This window comes from Podarcis erhardii, assembly GCF_964252035.2.
Source record: "Podarcis erhardii genome assembly, chromosome: 5".
Lineage (NCBI taxonomy): Eukaryota > Metazoa > Chordata > Lepidosauria > Squamata > Lacertidae > Podarcis > Podarcis erhardii.
In genome coordinates, this window is record NC_138509.1 from 666277 (window position 1) to 684570 (window position 18294).

The 18294-nt window shown below is 42.7% G+C and overlaps 1 protein-coding gene across 1 annotated transcript in view; it reads right to left on the minus strand.

Annotated features, from left to right (window-relative positions):
* Positions 1-7371: 7371 nt before the first annotated feature.
* CCDC91 (coiled-coil domain containing 91) overlaps positions 7372-18294 on the minus strand; it is a 168600-nt gene continuing 157677 nt past the window's right edge. Inside the window, exon 14 of the transcript XR_014156538.1 lies at positions 7372-7521. The gene's annotated coding sequence lies outside the window, so the exon portion shown is untranslated. The remainder of the gene's footprint in view (positions 7522-18294) is intronic.

An 18294-nucleotide genomic window follows, 5' to 3' on the forward strand; every position in this document is an offset into this window, starting at 1 on the left:
TCGACACCAGTTTAAGAGGCTTGTACTGGTCCACCTCTTTCTCTCTTTCCTTTTCCGCAGGGTCTTTCTGCCCCCCTGTGCTCTCTCCCTTCGGGACTCTTCAGAGGCTGAATCCTCTGCCGCCTCCTCCCCCCTCCTTCGGGCTTTGGGACCAGGCTCCTCCCCAGGACTCTCTTCATTTCCGCGCGCCTCCCATTTTGAACTTGGCGCGCTTACGTTGCTCCTGACCTTCCTTTCGACAGTTACACTGCCCTCAATACTACTTTCCTCCCCTTCCGGCAGGACGTTTTGCCCTGATCTCCTTCCCCTCTCTGCTTCCTGTTCTGCTCCTTCTGACACACTGGTCACTCCTCCCCCCTCACTCCGTTCCAGCAGAGCAGCCGGTCTCGCTCTCCAACTCCCACTGGGGGTTCCCCCTTCGTTTCCCTGCTCCTGACTGCTTCCCCCTCTAGCTCCCCTTGGCTTGACCAGAGGGGCTCCCTTTTGGGAGTCCTCCGATTCACTGGACGGACTCATGGACAATCTTGGGTCATTGTCATCCTCTTCCTCGTCAGTCTGGAATCCTTCCCCCTCACTCTGCGTCTCTCTCCCTGAACCCCTGACAGGTGTCATCTGCAAATTTGATCAGGATGCCCTTGAGTCCATCATCCAAGTCGTTGATAAAGATGTTGAATAAGACCGGGCCCAAGACAGAACCCTGTGGCACCCCACTAGTCACTCTTCTCCAGGATGAAGAGGAACCATTGATGAGCACCCTTTGGGTTCGGTCAGTCAGCCAGTTACAAATCCACTGAGTGGTAGCATAGTCAAGACCGCATTTTACCAGCTTCTTTACAAGAATATCATGGGGCACCTTGTCAAATGCCTTGCTGAAATCAAGGTAGGCTACATCCACTGCATTCCCTTCATCTACCAGGCTTGTAATTCTGTCAAAAAACGAGATCAGGTTAGTCTGACATGACTTATTTTTCAGAAATCCATGCTGACTATTGGTGATCACAGCATTCCTTTCTAGGTGCTCACAGACTGTTTGCTTAATGATCTGCTCCAGAATCTTCCCTGGTATTGATGTCAGACTGACTGGGTGGTAATTATTTGGGTCCTCTCTTTTCCCCTTTTTGAAAATAGGGACAACATTTGCCCTCCTCCAGTCTGCCGGGACTTCGCCTGTTCTCCAGGAATTCTCAAAGATGACTGCCAGTGGTTCTGAGATCACATCTGCCAGTTCTATTAATACTCTTGGATGCAGTTCATCTGGCCCTGGAGACTTGAATACATCTAAACTAGCCAAGTATTCTTGTACTATCTCCTTAGTTATTCTGGGCTGTGTTTCCTCTGCTGAATCATTTGTTCCAAATTCTTCAGGTCGGGCATTGTTTTCTTTATCGGAGAAGACTGAGGCAAAGAAGGCATTGAGGAGTTCAGCCCTTTCTGTGTCCCCTGTTTGCATTTCACCATCTTCTCCTCTGAGTGACCCCACTGTTTCTTTGTTCTTCCTTTTGCTACGAACATACCCATAAAAGCCTTTTTTGTTGCTTTTAACCTCTCTAGCAAGCCTGAGTTCATTCTGTGCTTTAGCTTTTCTGACTTTGTGTCTACACGTGCTGGCTATTTGTTTGAATTCCTCTTTGGTGGTTCCCCCCTTTTCCATTTTTTGTACACATCCTTTTTTAATCTTAACTCAGTTAAAAGTTCTTTAGATAGCCACCCTGGCTTCTTTAGGCACCTTCCATGTTTCCGTCTCATTGGTATTGCCTGAAGTTGTGCTTTTACTATCTCCCTCTTAACAAACTCCCAGCCATCATGAACTCCCTTTCCTTTTAATATTACTGTCCATGGGATCTCACCCAGCACTTCCCTAAGTTTTATAAAGTCGGCTTTCCTAAAGTCAAGAAATTGAGTCCTAGTATGCTTGGCTGCTCCTTTCCACTGTATAGTAAACTTCAGAAGAGCATGATCACTCGCGCCTAATGATCCTTCCACTTCTACCCCACTAACCTGGTCATCAACATTGGTTAGGACCAGATCTAAAATGGCTGTTCCTCTTGTTGCTTCTCCCACTTTCTGGACAATGAAGTTGTCTGCAAGGCCAGTGAGGAATCTGTTTGACCTTATGCTCTTGGCTGAGTTTGACATCCAGCAAATGTCCGGGTAATTGAAGTCCCCCATTACTACTATCTCCCTTCCTTTTGCATGCTTGGCCATCTGTTCCAGGAAGGCATCATCTATGTCCTCCGTTTGGCTTGGGGATCTATAGTAAACTCCCACAATGAGGTCCCTGTTATTCTTTTCTCCCTTAATTTTGAATTGGGGGAATTCCCACCTGAAAATAAATTTGTTCTTTCTCAGCAGGGCAACCAAGTCTCCAAAATTGGATCTAAGATCCAAAAGGTGTTTTGGTATATCTTTGAAAATTTCCACTCTTGATTGCAGAATTATCAAAGGGTTCTGGAAATGCAAACCCAAAATTTTGTCTCTTTCTTCTTTAGATCGGAGGGGAATCAAACAATCCCTTATTTTAATCTTCTTTCCTCCTTTTCCTAGTCTGAAAACCCTCACGATTTTAAAGTCTTCTTGTTTCAATTCCGACTTCCAAAACTCTGCAAATTCTTGTGTCAAGAAATCTGTCAGGGGGCCCTTCTCCAATTCAGGTACGGCTCTAATCCTTAGGTTCATCTGTTTTTCCTTCAATTCAATCATAGACAACGTCAGCTTATGGTCTTCAATTTGTTTCTGTAGGTCTGGAACCTTCTCTGTTTCCAATTGCGCTACCTTAAATTCCACAGCAGCAGTTTTTTCCTGGGTCAAGGTCGATTCCTGCAACAATTTCTGAATAGATTCTGTGTTACTGTTAACCTTTTGCCCCAGACTATCTAATGTTTCTGTATTTAAATCAATTTTTTTATTTGCAGTATCAACCTTCTTATTTGTCTCCTCAACCCTCTTGTTGGTCTCTTCGACCCTCGTACTGAGTTGTAACAAAGTTTCATTAATCTTAGCCAATGCATTCGCTAGAACATCTTCTGAAGACATTCCACTAGACTTAGATTGTGTTTATACAGTCCCAGATACAATAGGAAGGCCAGCAGTTGATTGCCTTCACTGCCCCAAGGTCTTCCCAGACCTCGTTGTTCTGTCTAAAGATGACAAGTCTACTTTCTCTTTCCCATCTGCCATAACAGTAAAACAGCAGAAGAGCCAAGGTCAGTCTCAGATAAGCAATTCCTGTTTACCAGTGGAAAATTCCCCTTGTAGCAATTTCTAAGGGTCCCTCTAGGTGGAAACAGTTGCAATAGTCCAGAAAAGAAGTGACTTTTCCTTTTTTTTAAAGACTCCAACCGAGAAAATGAAACAGTTCCAATTTTTGTTACCTTCCAGTTGCTTTTTCTCCCTTTAGCAAATAAAGTATTAAAGCTGATCACAATGTATCTCTCTTGCTGTCAAAAATCCTTCTACTGACAGCTAACACGCAGTCTAAAAATCAACAGTCTTTTTCACTGGCAGACCATTCCCAGGTTTGAGCGGTGGATTTTAAACTCTTTCCCTCTCTCTTGCAGGTTTATACAGTCCAAAAACAGCCCCCTTCCTTCCCTGCTTCCCAGGTAGGGGGTTCAGGAAATTATCGAGTTAGAAAACAGTCCTTTTCAAACGTAATTCCAGCGCTTTAGCTTAAAAGTCTCTTTGCTTTGATCTATTTACAAAGCGGAAGGCAGACTTCCTGTTTAGACCTCCCCGCTTCGGTAGCCAATTAAGTCTTTTCCCCCCCTTCTTTATATATAAGTCCAATTTCCCCTACTCACGGGTAATTGCTTTTATAATCCAATTGTCCCAGGAAAAAGTCAGCGCTCTCCAGCAACGGCCATGCGGCTTCGCTCCGTGAAAGAAGCAATTGACTCACAGCATCGCGCCGCTCGCCCCGTTCCGCTCCGAAGCCCGTAAAAGGGTTTCCTTGTGAGTTGGGGGGGCGCAAAAGGTGCCCGCCGAGTCCCACGTTCACAGGCTTCACCGCCTGTGATTCCTGTAGGGTCCCCGCTTCGCCGTAGCGGTACAGACCCAATTCCCATGGAGCCAGTCCCCTCCAGATCAAAGGGAATCCGCCATTAGCTGATGGCACTAACCCGGAAGTCATTAAACCAAATTGTGAGTCCATTGTTAAACTGTGGTACATAGACTTTCCATTAAAAAAAAACATAATCAGTGACCACAGTGATCTCAAATATCCAGTTTAAGACTAGCCCTAAAAATGTTTCAGAAATGAAAATGTCTATACTTCTATATAACATGTGGACATCAAACTTTTAAAATATCGTAGCCAAATGTTTACATAGTAGAGTTTAGTAACCTTCATGCTAACTATTAATGAATATAGAAGCACCTCAATTAATTAGCCCAAAATGTTGCATCTCTTTAGTCTGAAAAGTCCCATTTTTGCTCTCCAGATCTTAGTGATATCATCCTTCTTTGCAAGCAATATGGCCCCAGACTGCCACTCACTCCCTCATACTAGCTACTGCTTTGGGAGGCAATGAAACGTGGCACTTGAGTCTGCCCCTTCTTCAGGACAAGTGGGATTTCCCTTCCATTACTTCTCTATGTAAAGACAAAGAAACAAGGGTTAAGCCAACATGGTTCTGTTTTTTGGAGATGTTTATTTCCACTCCTGCTCTGGTTCACAGGGTATGTAAGCAGGATCAGGAAAATGTCGTGTTCATTTTGTTATCAAGTTCTGGCACAGTGATTTCCAAAGGCAGGCCCCTACACCAGAACATCATGATTGCAAATGAATTTCTGCTGTGACAAAGCTAAATCTCAGCTTGACTCTCACAGCAAAAAGGCTCCTTGCTTCAGCCATGATGCTGGGCCCCCAAATGCCAGTGCTCAGAATGTCTTTAGCATTTCAGTGTGTATATTGGCTGCTGGGTGTTCAATTTTTCAATTAAGGATAAAAACAGCTTTAGATAAATTTGCCAAACTGGACAATGAGGTTCTTGTTCTTTAGGTAGAATTTTTATTTAAGCTTTGCATTGATGTTTAGATTTTTCTTTCAAGAAGAATGTACTCTGATCGGGAATTAGGCCATATTGTGTTTACACAAAAATTTAGACAACTTTATTTTCAGTGGAGCAGACGTTTCTCAAAGACATTGAAAAGCTCATACAGCAGTAGGAAAGTCTTCCTCCTACTCTTGAACCCCATGGCTGAGTGAGATGAAGCCCAGGAGGCATAATTTGTGAGGAGTCGATGGAAGCAGAATAGGCTGAGGAATTATGAGCTTTATGCCCACAGATTCCATGTTTTAAAAGCTGTAAGCTGGAGCCACCATTTAGAAATTGTACTGTATTGTAAAACTGAGTATCCAGGAAGATAGTGTGTTTACTGGGAACAGCCATTGACAATGGCCACTTACCTAGTTTGGGATGGGCGGCAGTTGCAACCTGTTGCAGCAGCTCCGCTACTCCCTGAAGCAGCACCATTATGCCTGCAACTGTTGACTTCCTCCCCAGCCACCACAGAGCATTTTGGGTTCCCTCCTGACCCGATTTTGAGATTTGGCCAGTCCATGGTGGCCTGGTGGGTGGGGCTATCATTCAGAATCTTAGCACATTCATTCAGGTACTCTGACAGGGACAGAAATTGTGTGAATGTCTGGATGCATGATGACACGGTGATATGTCCATAACAATGTCCTTAGGCTGTTTTGACCATCACAGATCCACCTTCCCAGCCAGTATTTGATAGTTTCTGTATCATGTTGTTCAAGCACCATGCTGCGCACCAGATTGATTTGGGGTGTGTGTGTCAGGATTTTGAACAACAGCATTATACGGAAGTAAGTGCCTGGATTTTTCACCCTTTCCACCCCATCTATCTTTCTGACCAATCCTCCAGTTGCATCAATGCTCCTACTTGGAATCTTGGTCATGTCCAAGTACCGACGGTAAATCTGGAGCTGTGCTGAGCTGTGATATCTTATGCACAAGTAATCATATGGCACCTGCTGTATAATACCCTTATATGGCAGTGTGTTCTTTGCAAGTGCAACAGCAAGTATTGGATCTTCAGGCAAGAGAGTGTCCTTCTGAACTCTGCACCTGCCACTCACAGGACATTTCATAGAATCATAGAATCATAGAGTTGGAAGAGACCACAAGGGCCATCGAGTCCAACCCCCTGCCAAGCAGGAAACACCATCAGAGCACTCCTGACATATGGTTGTCAAGCCTCTGCTTAAAGACCTCCAAAGAAGGAGACTCCACCACACTCCTTGGCGTAAGTAGTTGACTAGGTTCATGATGATCAGATCGATCATATCTCATAGTGACATCTGCATATTGATGATGAAGAGCAGTTGCATGTTTTCAGTTGTCCAGCTCTCACTCTTGCTACTCCAACTTTTCTTTCAATGATAATCATTGGAGCACCTCTTGTAAGAGCATTGCATTATTACTGGTCCTTTGACTCATCCCATGAACTGTGACTTGACCATGTTGTTGAACTTTTCTTTTTTGGCCCAACGCTTCCGATATAGACTGCCATACGCCCAGGTTTCCCCAGACATTTTAGCCACTGGACGTCATTTTCGAAGGATGAATCCCGACTATGTCTGGGAAATTCCAGACATATGGCAGCCCCAAGTTTCTTCCAGATGTTTCTTCATAATCCTGTGCTATTGCTTCCCTTTTTCCACAGCAAAAGCCTCACCTCAGAAATAGGACATGTTTGTGGTCTTTGCATTATTTTATATACTATTGGAAATATATTAGAAATACAGCCTTAATTTATTTTATAAAATTTCCAAATTGCTTGATTGATAAAAACCTCAAAGCAGTTTTAAAAAGATAAAACAGTAAAATAAAAACACAACTCTACTGTAAAACATTTAAAAAAATAATACGAAAGCAGATTAAAATTCCTTAAACTTTCTAAGCAGCTGGGTAGGCTTGCCTAAATAAGAATGTTTTAAGCAGGCACCAAAAAGAGTTCAGTGAAGGAACCTTCTGGATCTCAATAGGCAGGGGGTTCCCAAGTGTTTGTGCTGCAACACTAAATGAGGCAAGATTCCAATTTCTAAACTTCCTTTCACACTACATGACAGACTCACTAGTGTGATTTAAATTCAGAATAGGTAAAGGTAAAGGTAACATTATTAAAGATTCTGTTGTGAGAAAAGAGTGATAGAAAATGCGACAGAACTGCTAGATTTATAATCAGTAACATTAATAAAATAAACCCAATGCGTGAATGCAGCTGTAGTCAACACAACTCCATCATCTTACAGTGCTAAACCTCAAGGAACATAAGAGCTAATTTTTAAATATATATATATATATATATATATATATTAGGATAGTACAGTACTCCAATTGTTGTTGTTTAGTCGTTTAGTCATGTCTGACTCTTCGTGACCCCATGGACCAGAGCACGCCAGGCACTCCTGTCTTCCACTGCCTCACGCAGTTTGGTGAAACTCATGCTGGTAGCTTTGAGAACACTGTCCAACCATCTCGTCCTCCAATTAGACTAAGAAAAATAACAAAATGGCTATTTATTATTGTTTGTTGTAAAATCTGTTGTCATTATTTGAAACCCAATTTGATTATACACATATGTACACACAAACAGAAACACCTTGCCTCATGAATGGGCCAGCCCTGATGCCAGGTGTGAACCTGGCTCCTTTGGCATCCTCCAACAGTGAGTTACGGCTCCTTCTCCAAAAATCTCATCTGTGACATAGCTTGTGATGGCTTATCCACATGATTCATCCACATACCAGAGTAATCAACAAGCAATTTGTCTCTTGAATGCAATTTACAGTGGTACCTCAGGTTAAGAACTTAATTTGTTCTGGAGGTCCATTCTTAACCTGAAACTGTTCTTAACCTGAGGTACCACTTTAGCTAATGGGGCCTCCTGCCGCTGCAGCGCTATTTCTGTTCTCATCCTGAAGCAAAGTTCTTAACTCGAGGTACTATTTCTGGGTTAGCGGAGTATGTAACCGGAAGCGTCTGTAACCTGAAGTGTCTGTAACCCAAGGTACCACTGTATACAACATGACATGTGTGTCACTCATCACACATCAATACTTGGCTAGTTTAGATGTATTCAAGTCTCCAGGGCCAGATGAACTGCATCCAAGAGTATTAAAAGAACTGGCAGATGTGATCTCAGAGCCACTGGCAGTCATCTTTGAGAATTCCTGGAGAACAGGCAAAGTCCCGGCAGACTGGAGGAGGGCAAATGTTGTCCCTATTTTCAAAAAGGGGAAAAGAGAGGACCCAAATAATTACCGCCCTGTCAGTCTGACATCAATACCAGGGAAGATTGTGGAGCAGATCATTAAGCAAACAGTCTGTGAGACCTAGAAAGGAATGCTGTGATCACCAATAGTCAGCATGGATTTCTGAAAAATAAGTCATGTCAGACTAACCTGATCTCGTTTTTTGACAGAATTACAAGCCTGGTAGATGAAGGGAACACAGTGGATGTAGCCTACCTTGATTTCAGCAAGGCATTTGACAAGGTGCCCCATGATATTCTTGTAAAGAAGCTGGTAAAATGCGGTCTTGACTATGCTACCACTCAGTGGATTTGTAACTGGTTGACTGACCGAACCCAAAGGGGTGCCACAGGGTTCTGTCTTGGGCCCGGTCTTATTCAACATCTTTATCAACGACTTGGATGATGGTCTCAAGGGCATCCTGATCAAATTTGCAGATGACACCAAACTGGGAGGGGTGGCTAACAGCCCAGAGGACAGGATCACACTTCAAAACGACCTTGAAAGATTAGAGAACTGGGCCAAAACAAACAAGATGAATTTTAACAGGGAGAAATGTAAAGTATTGCACTTGGGCAAAAAAAATGAGAGGCACAAATACAAGATGGGTGACACCTGGCTTGAGAGCAGTACATGTGAAAAGGATCCAGGAGTCTTGGTTGACCACAAACTTGACATGAGCCAACAGTGTGACGCGGCAGCTAAAAAAGCCAATGCAATTCTGGGCTGCATCAATAGGAGTATAGCATCTAGATCAAGGGAAGTAATAGTGCCACTGTGTTCTGCTCTGGTCAGACCTCACCTGGAGTACTGTGTCCAGTTCTGGGCACCACAGTTCAAGAAGGACACTGACAAACTGGAATGTGTCCAGAGGAGGGCAACCAAAATGGTCAAAATGGAAACGATGCCTTATGAGGAACGGCTAAGGGAGCTGGGCATGTTTAGCCTGGAGTAGAGGAGGTTAAGGGGTTATGATAGCCATGTTCAAATATATAAAAGGATGTCACATAGAGGAGGGAGAAAGGTTGTTTTCTGCTGCTCCAGAGAAGCGGACACGGAGCAATGGCTCCAAACTACAAGAAAGAAGATTCCACCTAAACATTAGGAAGAACTTCCTGACAGTAAGAGCTGTTCGACAGTGGAATTTGCTGCCAAGGAGTGTGGTGGAGTCTCCTTCTTTGGAGGTCTTTAAGCAGAGGCTTGACAACCATATGTCAGGAGTGCTCTGATGGTGTTTCCTGCTCGGCAGGGGGTTGGACTTGATGGCCCTTGTGGTCTCTTCCAACTCTATGATTCTATGATTCTATCACTTGTTCTCCTTGCCTTTCGCATTATTCTGTCTTGTCCCCATCGTCAGAGCAATTTTAGTGGCAGGGTGTGATCTCCTTCTGCTTTTACTGTCTAGCGTCACAGACATTGATGCTGCTGCAGTATCAATTCCAGATTTTATCATTCTAGAGAAACAACTTTAAATAATAGAACCTATTGCTTTGAATATCTCCTATCTAATTCGGATTGGCAAAGAGAGAAATATTAAAAGTAAAAATGCTCCAAAAATGAATTATTGAGAACATGGAAAGCATTACATTTTTGTGTGTGCAAAGGATTCACTAGCTAAAGTTTATGGGTTGTAAACTGTCTGCATAAAACTTTGTGGAGGGGTTTTCTCTCCCTCCAGTTAGTCTAGATTGGCAGGGCAAACAAAGCTGCTCCCCCTGCAGACAGACGATGCTGCATTCCGAGATGCTCTTGCTAATAGCCTGCCGTATTTGGGTCTCTCTCTCTCTCCTTGGCCACAAACCCACAGCCATAACACAAAGCAGGCCTTATTTTTTGCAACCTAAAGGGACATGTTGATTATTTATATATTTTGCTTTATGAGCCACCACCATGGTCAAGGGCTGAACCAAGCTGTGAAAACACCTTTTATTCCATTAAAAAATTACATCTCCCACTGTCTAAACATAAGTTTAATAAGCTTCTCTCTGTCCATGTTTTATTACTGTCACTTTGACTGCCTTAAGTCTATCACCAGGTGCTTTTTAAAAGCAGCACTCTGGAGCAACTTGAGGAATAAAAAATAGCTTTGGTATCTCTGGATCTTGTAATTTTCCAGTTAAAAAGCCCAGACTATTTCTAAGAACTGTAATGAAAGGTATTTACAACACAGTTTTATGTTCCAGGTTTTAGCTTGTTTTGCAGAACAATTCTGTTGCATGAATAAGGGAGGATGTAAAATACATTTGTCTGTGTTGTTGACACATTCCTCATTGTTAGAGAGAAGTTTTACATTGACTAGCTCAATGCCATCCACATGGTGAGGTTAAAGTGAGCAGCCCACTGTATGCATGTGGGCCCTTGGGGCAATCTAGAACCCTGCATGATCTGGGTTCTAGCTTAGACAGGTAGCCTATGTGTGCACAGCAGGCCCCCCACTTCAGAACTTCAGCCCCAATGCACAGGGGTTGGTACAGCCAGACATTGGGTTGTTTCTTGAATTTGAGGGTTCAAGTTTCAACAAGCAGAACTGAAGTGCTTCCTTTTCCATTTTTACAGTGCGAACTGCAAAGGTAGTATATTAACTGATTAGACCTTGCTGGAAAATAACTGTCACTTTACAGACAAAATGGAGAGTCTTGAGACATCGTGATCATGTGGGAAATAAAATGGAGATAAATGGTGCTCTCTGGCAACAACATGGTATAATCATCTCATACATATGCAGCCTCACAGATGCACATGTAATGTGGAATGCTCTACACAGACAATGATAAGCTACAAGTGGCAGCATTCTATGCATAATAATAAAAATAAAATTCAATGTGGTGCAAGAGTCTCAACATGTTTTGATCCAGAGCTCTGATTCAAGAGATGAATTTAGGTCTTGCCAAATGTTTATACAAATTTAAACAGCAATTAAAATGTGTCACAACCTCTAATATTGTATGGCATTATTTAATACACAAGCTGCTGTCTTATGTGTAGAATAAACAAGTAAGTACAGGTTGTCTTTTCTCTTTGCTACTTTATCTTTGTGCAACAACACAATATAGGAGGGATTCACCTAACCAGCCCCTGCTCAAGGTCTCCCACTTGTGTAAGGGGGCTTTACTCTCCTCTCCCTGAGTGCCCCCTGTGCTACCTTTATTTATTAAAAATTGACTGGGGGGATTGGGGGAACCCCCAGAACAACATGTGGGTTGGGGTGGGGGGTTGTTGCACCTGGCCAGCTGCAATGCTGTCACAGATGGACGGATTGGAAGAGTGTGACACTGAATCCTACCCTATGGGTTTTCTTAAAGGAATTGAATTAAGCTTATTTTTAATGAACAGAGAAAAATGGGTGAGAAGAACAAAGTGCTTGTTAATTAAGTTAATTAAGCTAAGGTGTTATTAAAGTACATTGATAGTATTATCATGAATGAGACGATAACTAATGGAGACAATACTACACATCATTAGAGCTTGTGTCAAACTGAATGGTTCATATTATTTGTATAAGTGCCAACTTATCATCTTAAAGTATGTATTTCTTTCTTTTTTGTATGCTATGCTTATGGTGAAGAGCTGTGTTTCAAAACACCATAGGCAATTTGAATAAATATTGACTTGCACCATTTTGGATTTTTGCTTATGTGATGCTTGATCTATAGGCACCATACCTCTATGTGATATTCCCTTCCACAGCTATCAAGCCCCAAAAGCACATTGACTCTCCTCCATTTTGATAATAATACTGAGAAGATACTCTTATGAAAATCAAAACCACGTTGCCTCTTTTTAAAGTTTAAGGAGAACAACAAGACTCCCCCTAACCAGGCAGGCCTGGTCTGCCAGGAGTGGATAAGAAATGTGCCAAAGGCTACAGGCTCCTGGCACGGGAGCCCTGCTTCATCCCGCTGAGGAGTAATAATTTGACACCTCTGAAACAGCAGGACCTCATACTCTGACAACTGAAGCCTTGTTCTATATCCCCTAAGCCATTCAAACACATTACAAAAAAATCACAGTCAGCAACATCCATGGTGGATTCCCCCCCCCCACCTTAGCAGTTCTCTCACCACTCTGATGTGGGCTCAGAGATAGACTCTGTGGTATCACGGTTAAGTTTTTCATTTATTTTTCCATGCTTACGTACACAGAATGAAACACTCCCTTTTAGACGCCAACCCAAATTATTCGAGAATACTTTTGACAGTTGCCAAGTAATTTATAACGATACCTTCTTAACACCTTTTCAAAACAGACCTGACAACCCAGAGGAGAAAGGCTCTTTCCCCACACTTCTATTATATAGAAATGCTGAACCATACCAAGAGGATTTCATTTTAACCAGTGTTCCTCCCGCCCTCCTAGATTCACAGAACGACTTCACAGGACTTCCCCACTTACAAAGCTCCTCAGTTTACTTTAGCTTTCCTCCCAAGTCCTGAACGCCAGCTGATGAGCGGACAAGGCACTTGATACCAGGTGACAAAAAAAACATGTTTCCTGTCACAATGGTTTGTGGGAATGCAAAAATGAAAGGGTGTCTTAAGATGGATCTGATTTGAAAGAGGGGAGAGACCTTATGGACTTGCATGTAGTTCTTCATCTGTGTCCATAATCTAATTTAAAGGAGCAATTTAAAGTTGCTCTTTAAGAGAGCAACATACTATACTATACTGTAGTGCAGGTTTCCTCAACCTCGGCTCTCCAGATGTTTTGAGACTACAATTCCCATCATACCTGACCACTGGTCCTGCTAGCTAGGGATCATGGGAGTTGTAGGCCAAAAACATCTGAAGGGCCGAGGTTGAGGAAGCCTGCTGTAGTGGGTATTTTCTGTGTCTTTAAAAGACAGCTAAAAAAGGTAAAGGGATCCCTGACCATTAGGTCCAGTCGTGGCCGACTCTGGGGTTGCAGCGCTCAGCTCGCTTTACTGGCCGAGGAAGCCGACGTACAGCTTCTGGGTCATGTGGCCAGCATGACTAAGCTGCTTCTGGCCAACCAGAGCAGCGCACGGAAACACCATTTACCTTCCCGCCGGAGCGGTACCTATTTATCTACTTGCACTTGACATGCTTTTGAACTGCTAGGTGGGCAGGAGCTGTGACCGAGCAACGGGAGCTCACCCCGTTGCGGGGATTCGAACCGCCAATCTTCTGATTGGCAAGTCCTAGGAGGAGGATATGGGAAGAGGGAAGTTTTTGAAACTCACAAGGGCATATTTTAAAAGTCTAAAAGCCTATATTTCCACACTTTACTTTGCTGCATATTTTGTGATTTTAAATCTCTGCTGGGGTTCTTTCACAAAATAGTACTTTCCCTAAACTTGAATCCTATCATCCAAGGAATTCTCATTTTTAATACCTTTTTTGGTTTTTTGCACCAACACTCTGAACATAATTTGTGGAGTGATCAAATACGTGACAGAACTGTGCAAAATTATTACAGTGGTACCTCGGGTTAAGTACTTAATTTGTTCCGGAGGTCCGTACTTAACCTGACACTGTTCTTAACTTGAAGCACCACTTTAGCTAATGGGGCCTCCTGCTGCCGCCGCGCTGCCGGAGCACAATTTCTGTTCTTATCCTGAAGCAAAGTTCTTAACCTGAAGCACTATTTCTGGGTTAGCGGAGTCTGTAACCTGAAGCGTATGTAACCTGAAGCATATGTAACCTGAGGTACCACTGTATTATTATTATTATTATTATTATTATTATTATTATTATTATTGCATGATCCCAGGATGAGCCTTTGTGCACCTGTGGAGACAAACTGTGTTTGTTGCAAGGTTCCATTTACTTTTCTGCTCCAAGCTATGGAAGCAGTAACTTATCTTGATCTATAAATTTTGTACATTACGATCTAGCGTAATTAGGTGCAATTTTCTGTAATCTTATATACCTATGTAACACTGACATCACCATTATGTACTTGTGGACCAGGGTCTTTTCCCATTCTATAACTGTTAGTATATTTGTGGTGCCAGAATAAGGTTGTCAGCACCTGAGACAACCATGTCATCACATTTCTTTACACAGACACACAGCTTGTGTTAACCTTCCTGCCTTCTTGATCGCTCTTCCTTCACTATGTGGTTTTGTTCTTCAGATGGAAATGAACATACTTTAAGAATAGCAGATTATCAAGTCTATTTGTAAAAACTACCAATCAGCAGGAGGAGACAACTTTTTAGCCACATGCAACAAAGATGACCTCTTTGTCAGGTCTCACTTGCAGCAGGTGATGTCTGCTTATGGTCTACTTTTACATTACCTCAAAATTAAACAACCAATTCCTTTGGCTGGCTTCCTTCCTTGAACACAGACATGGAACGTTCTGTACAAGGAAGTGCTCACAATAATTTGAAGAGAGCGTCTCTAATGAAGTTACCAGTAACTGATGCATCCATGATATCGTTTGAAAGGGAGGAGACATGCAGGAGTTTTTCAGCAATGTGAGAAATAGCAGCACAATACATTTGGAATATCCCACTGATGCAAGTTAAGAAGGAATATATTTTTGCAACATGGATGGGAAACCTATGTAATGTATTGGTATCCATGAGATACAGCAGGAACATATCTTCCAAGAGTTCAAACAACCAGAAGTGTTATTCTTTAAAAAATGCAACAAAAATGCACTTGACTTCTTTGCTGATGACTTCAAGTCAATGCTTATGGGGACATTTTTATAATGTTATTACCTTTTTAAATTGGATCCTGATTTCCTGCAAAGAAATCTGGATGTGAAGTCTTAGGGAGCGATAGCACCCTAGGAGATGCAGACCTGCACCAAGTCTTCATAGTGTTTCCAAGACACAACTTGGGGGAAACAGCTGTTTCTTGGATGCTTCAGAAGCCATTTAAAGAAATAATAATAATAATAATAATAATAATAATAATAATAATAATAATATTTTTTATTTCTACCCTGCCCTCCCTGGCCAGAACCGGGCTCAGGGCGGCTAAAACTAATAAAATTACAATAAAACATAATAGGAAAGGGGGGGAGCAGTTAATTAAAATACGGTTTAAAATACAATTTAAAATGCAGCCTCATTTTATTAGTAGCCCATAAATCAAAACCATAAGGGGAGGGAAACAAAAGGGTCAGACTGAGTCCAAACCAAAGGCCAGGTGGAACAGCTCTGTCTTGCAGACCCTGCAGAAAGATGTCAAGCCCTGCAGGGCCCTAGTCTCTTGTGACAGAGCGTTCCACCAAGTTGGGGCCAATACTGAAAAGGCCCTGGCCAATCTAACCACCTTGCGGCTTGGGACCTCCAAAGAGATGTTAGTTATTGACCTTAAGGTCCTCTGGGGGGCATACTAGGGGAGGCAGTCCCGTAGGTACGAGGGTCCTAGGCCGCATAGGGCTTTAAAGGTCAAAACCAGTACCTTAAACCTGACCCTGTACTCCACCGGGAGCCAGTGCAGCTGGTATAGCACTGGATGAATGTGATCCTGTGGCAAAGACCCCGTAAGGATCTGAAGATTTATTGCTCAGAGAGATAAAGTCCAGCAGGCTTCCCTGCGCCCAGCATGCATTTCCAGACCTCCGAGCAAAGCAGAGTAAACACACAGTGACTAGGTCCTTGACTTTCTGTCTTCTGTGCAGCAATGTGCATAAATCAAGACCTTGCGCAGCTTTACTAAGCTAAAAGCGATTTATTTTACAGCAGCATAGATCAGCCATTGTCTAACACACAAAGCATGTCTGCATCGGACAAAAGCGAAACTAGACTGAAACAAAGAAAAACAGACCCTGGAAATGACGCAGGGTCCTTCCACCCCACAGTAGGGCAGGACGCACACTCTGAGCTGTTTATTTTTTACAAAAATGATATTTATTACTTTTAAAACTTACAAAAAAAAGAAAAAAAAGAAGAAACAAAAGAAACAATACAATATAGACAATACAAAACACAACCTTAACATCTAAACACCATAAACTATACAAAACAAAACAAAACAAAAACAATTTAACACATATCATACCTTTACCATAATCTATCTTTCATTCCCTTGTTTCATTGACCTCCTCTCACCTTCCTCCTTGTGTTCCACTTCTATACGTTATCTCAGCAAATCCTTTATCTTAAAATATTTTCAATCTTATTCCCCATTAAATCTAATATACCTATTTACACTTAACCTCTTAAAACATTTCCACTAAGGCCAAAAAAAAATTCCATTCCAAGATTTTTCTATCCCGCATTAAATTTTACAAAATTTCCCTATATAGACTTTAAATTTTCCAATCTTCTTCACCGTCTCCTCTTCCTGGTCTCGGCCTCTGCCAGTCCTTTCCATCAATTCCATATAGTCCATCAACCTGGAGATCTTATGTCCGAGGCTCTTAACTCATCTCCACATCCCTTCTGCCAATCTTCTTCATATTCTTTAATTCTAGAGAGCAGATCTCGGGGAAGCTCCGACCCAACAGCACTTTTATTCCATCTCGACAGGTCAACCAGATTTCCATAGTTAAAACTAGAATCCATAAAATATTTCAGATCTTGTTTCAAGGTTCCTCCAAATCCAAAGGCCCCCAAAGCTCCAATCCCCTCCCGACCCAAATCCATGTCCCAAATGTCAATTGATCCCTGCATTAGGGGATCTCTCCAACCTTCCCCCTCCAGGCCAGGCCAGGCTCCAATCCTCAAAATCTGACCTCTTCCAGTTTTAACCACAAAGGGCCCCGACCTGTAACCCTCAACCTGCCTCTGTGAGGTTAAGGCTCCCCCTTGTATTACTTTAAGTTCGACAACAGCAACTTTCTCCTTCTCCTTTTCAACGATTTGACCTGTTGAAATAGATTCCTGTGCCAGATCCTGAGTTATTTCTGTGTTGGTATTCACTTTTAGTCCCGAAATGTCAATTTTAGTAGCCATAGCATCTATCTTCTTGTGAAGCTGTTTCAGCAAATGATCTATCTTGCAAAATGCAGACACTATTATCTCATCTGCCGACATTTTAGTCCAAGGTCAGTCTCTAGTTCTCACAATTCTTATCGTACAGCTGGATTCCTCAGCTCGACTCTTGTAACAGTTTCAGCTCAACTCTTGTAACAGTTTCAAAGACTCCCTCTAGGGGGGAGCAATCTCCACTTGTATCAACCCTTTCCGACACAATTCCAAAAGTAAAATAGTTTCAGTTTTCAGTTAATTTTTCAATTGCTTTTTCTTCCTTTTAAAACGCAGAAGCGGACAGTGAAAGCAATATATTTCTCTTATTAACTGACTGTTTTTCGCTGTCAATGAACTCTTCCAAACGTCAATCTACTAGCAGCCCGTTCCCAGGAGTTCAGAGCAGTGATAATTTAATTTTTATCACTCTCTCCTGCAGGATGCACAGTCCACAATTTCCCCCCTCTTCCCCTGCTTCCAAGGGGGGTTTAATGGTTTCAATCAATGGAAATTTAATCCTTTACATGAGGCTTTCCAAGACCTTAGCTTGCAACCTCTTTGCTTCAGTCTATTTACAAAAAGGGAAGGCGGACTTCCTGTTTTGAGCCTTCCCCGCTCGTTGCCAAATTAAGGTATTTAAAAATCCAATTTTCCGTTCTACTCACGGGTTGTTGTTTAAAGTCCAATTGTCCACAGGAAAAAAGTCAGCGCTCTCCGGCAACAGCAATGCTCCGGATCCCCAAAACAGGGTTTTCCCGCGAGTAGGGGAGGCGCGAATGGTGCCAGCCGAATCCCAAGTTCACAGGCTTCTTCTGCCTGTGATTTCTATGGGTCTCCACCTTCGCCGTGGCGGTCAGACCCTACTTTTCACGGAGCAAGTTCCTCCCGATCGGAGGAGCTCCGGCATTGCCGGAGGCGCCAACCCGGAAGCTGTTAACTCTGTAAGCTCAGGTTCTCCTCACAAAGGAATCTCACCGTTGCATTCTGCACCCGCTGGAGTTTCTGGGTCAGCTTCACGGCCAGCCCCGCGTAGAGCGAGTTACAATAATCAAGCCTGGAGGTGACTGTCGCATGGATCATCATGGCCAGATCAGGGCGAGAAAGGTAAGGGACCAACTGC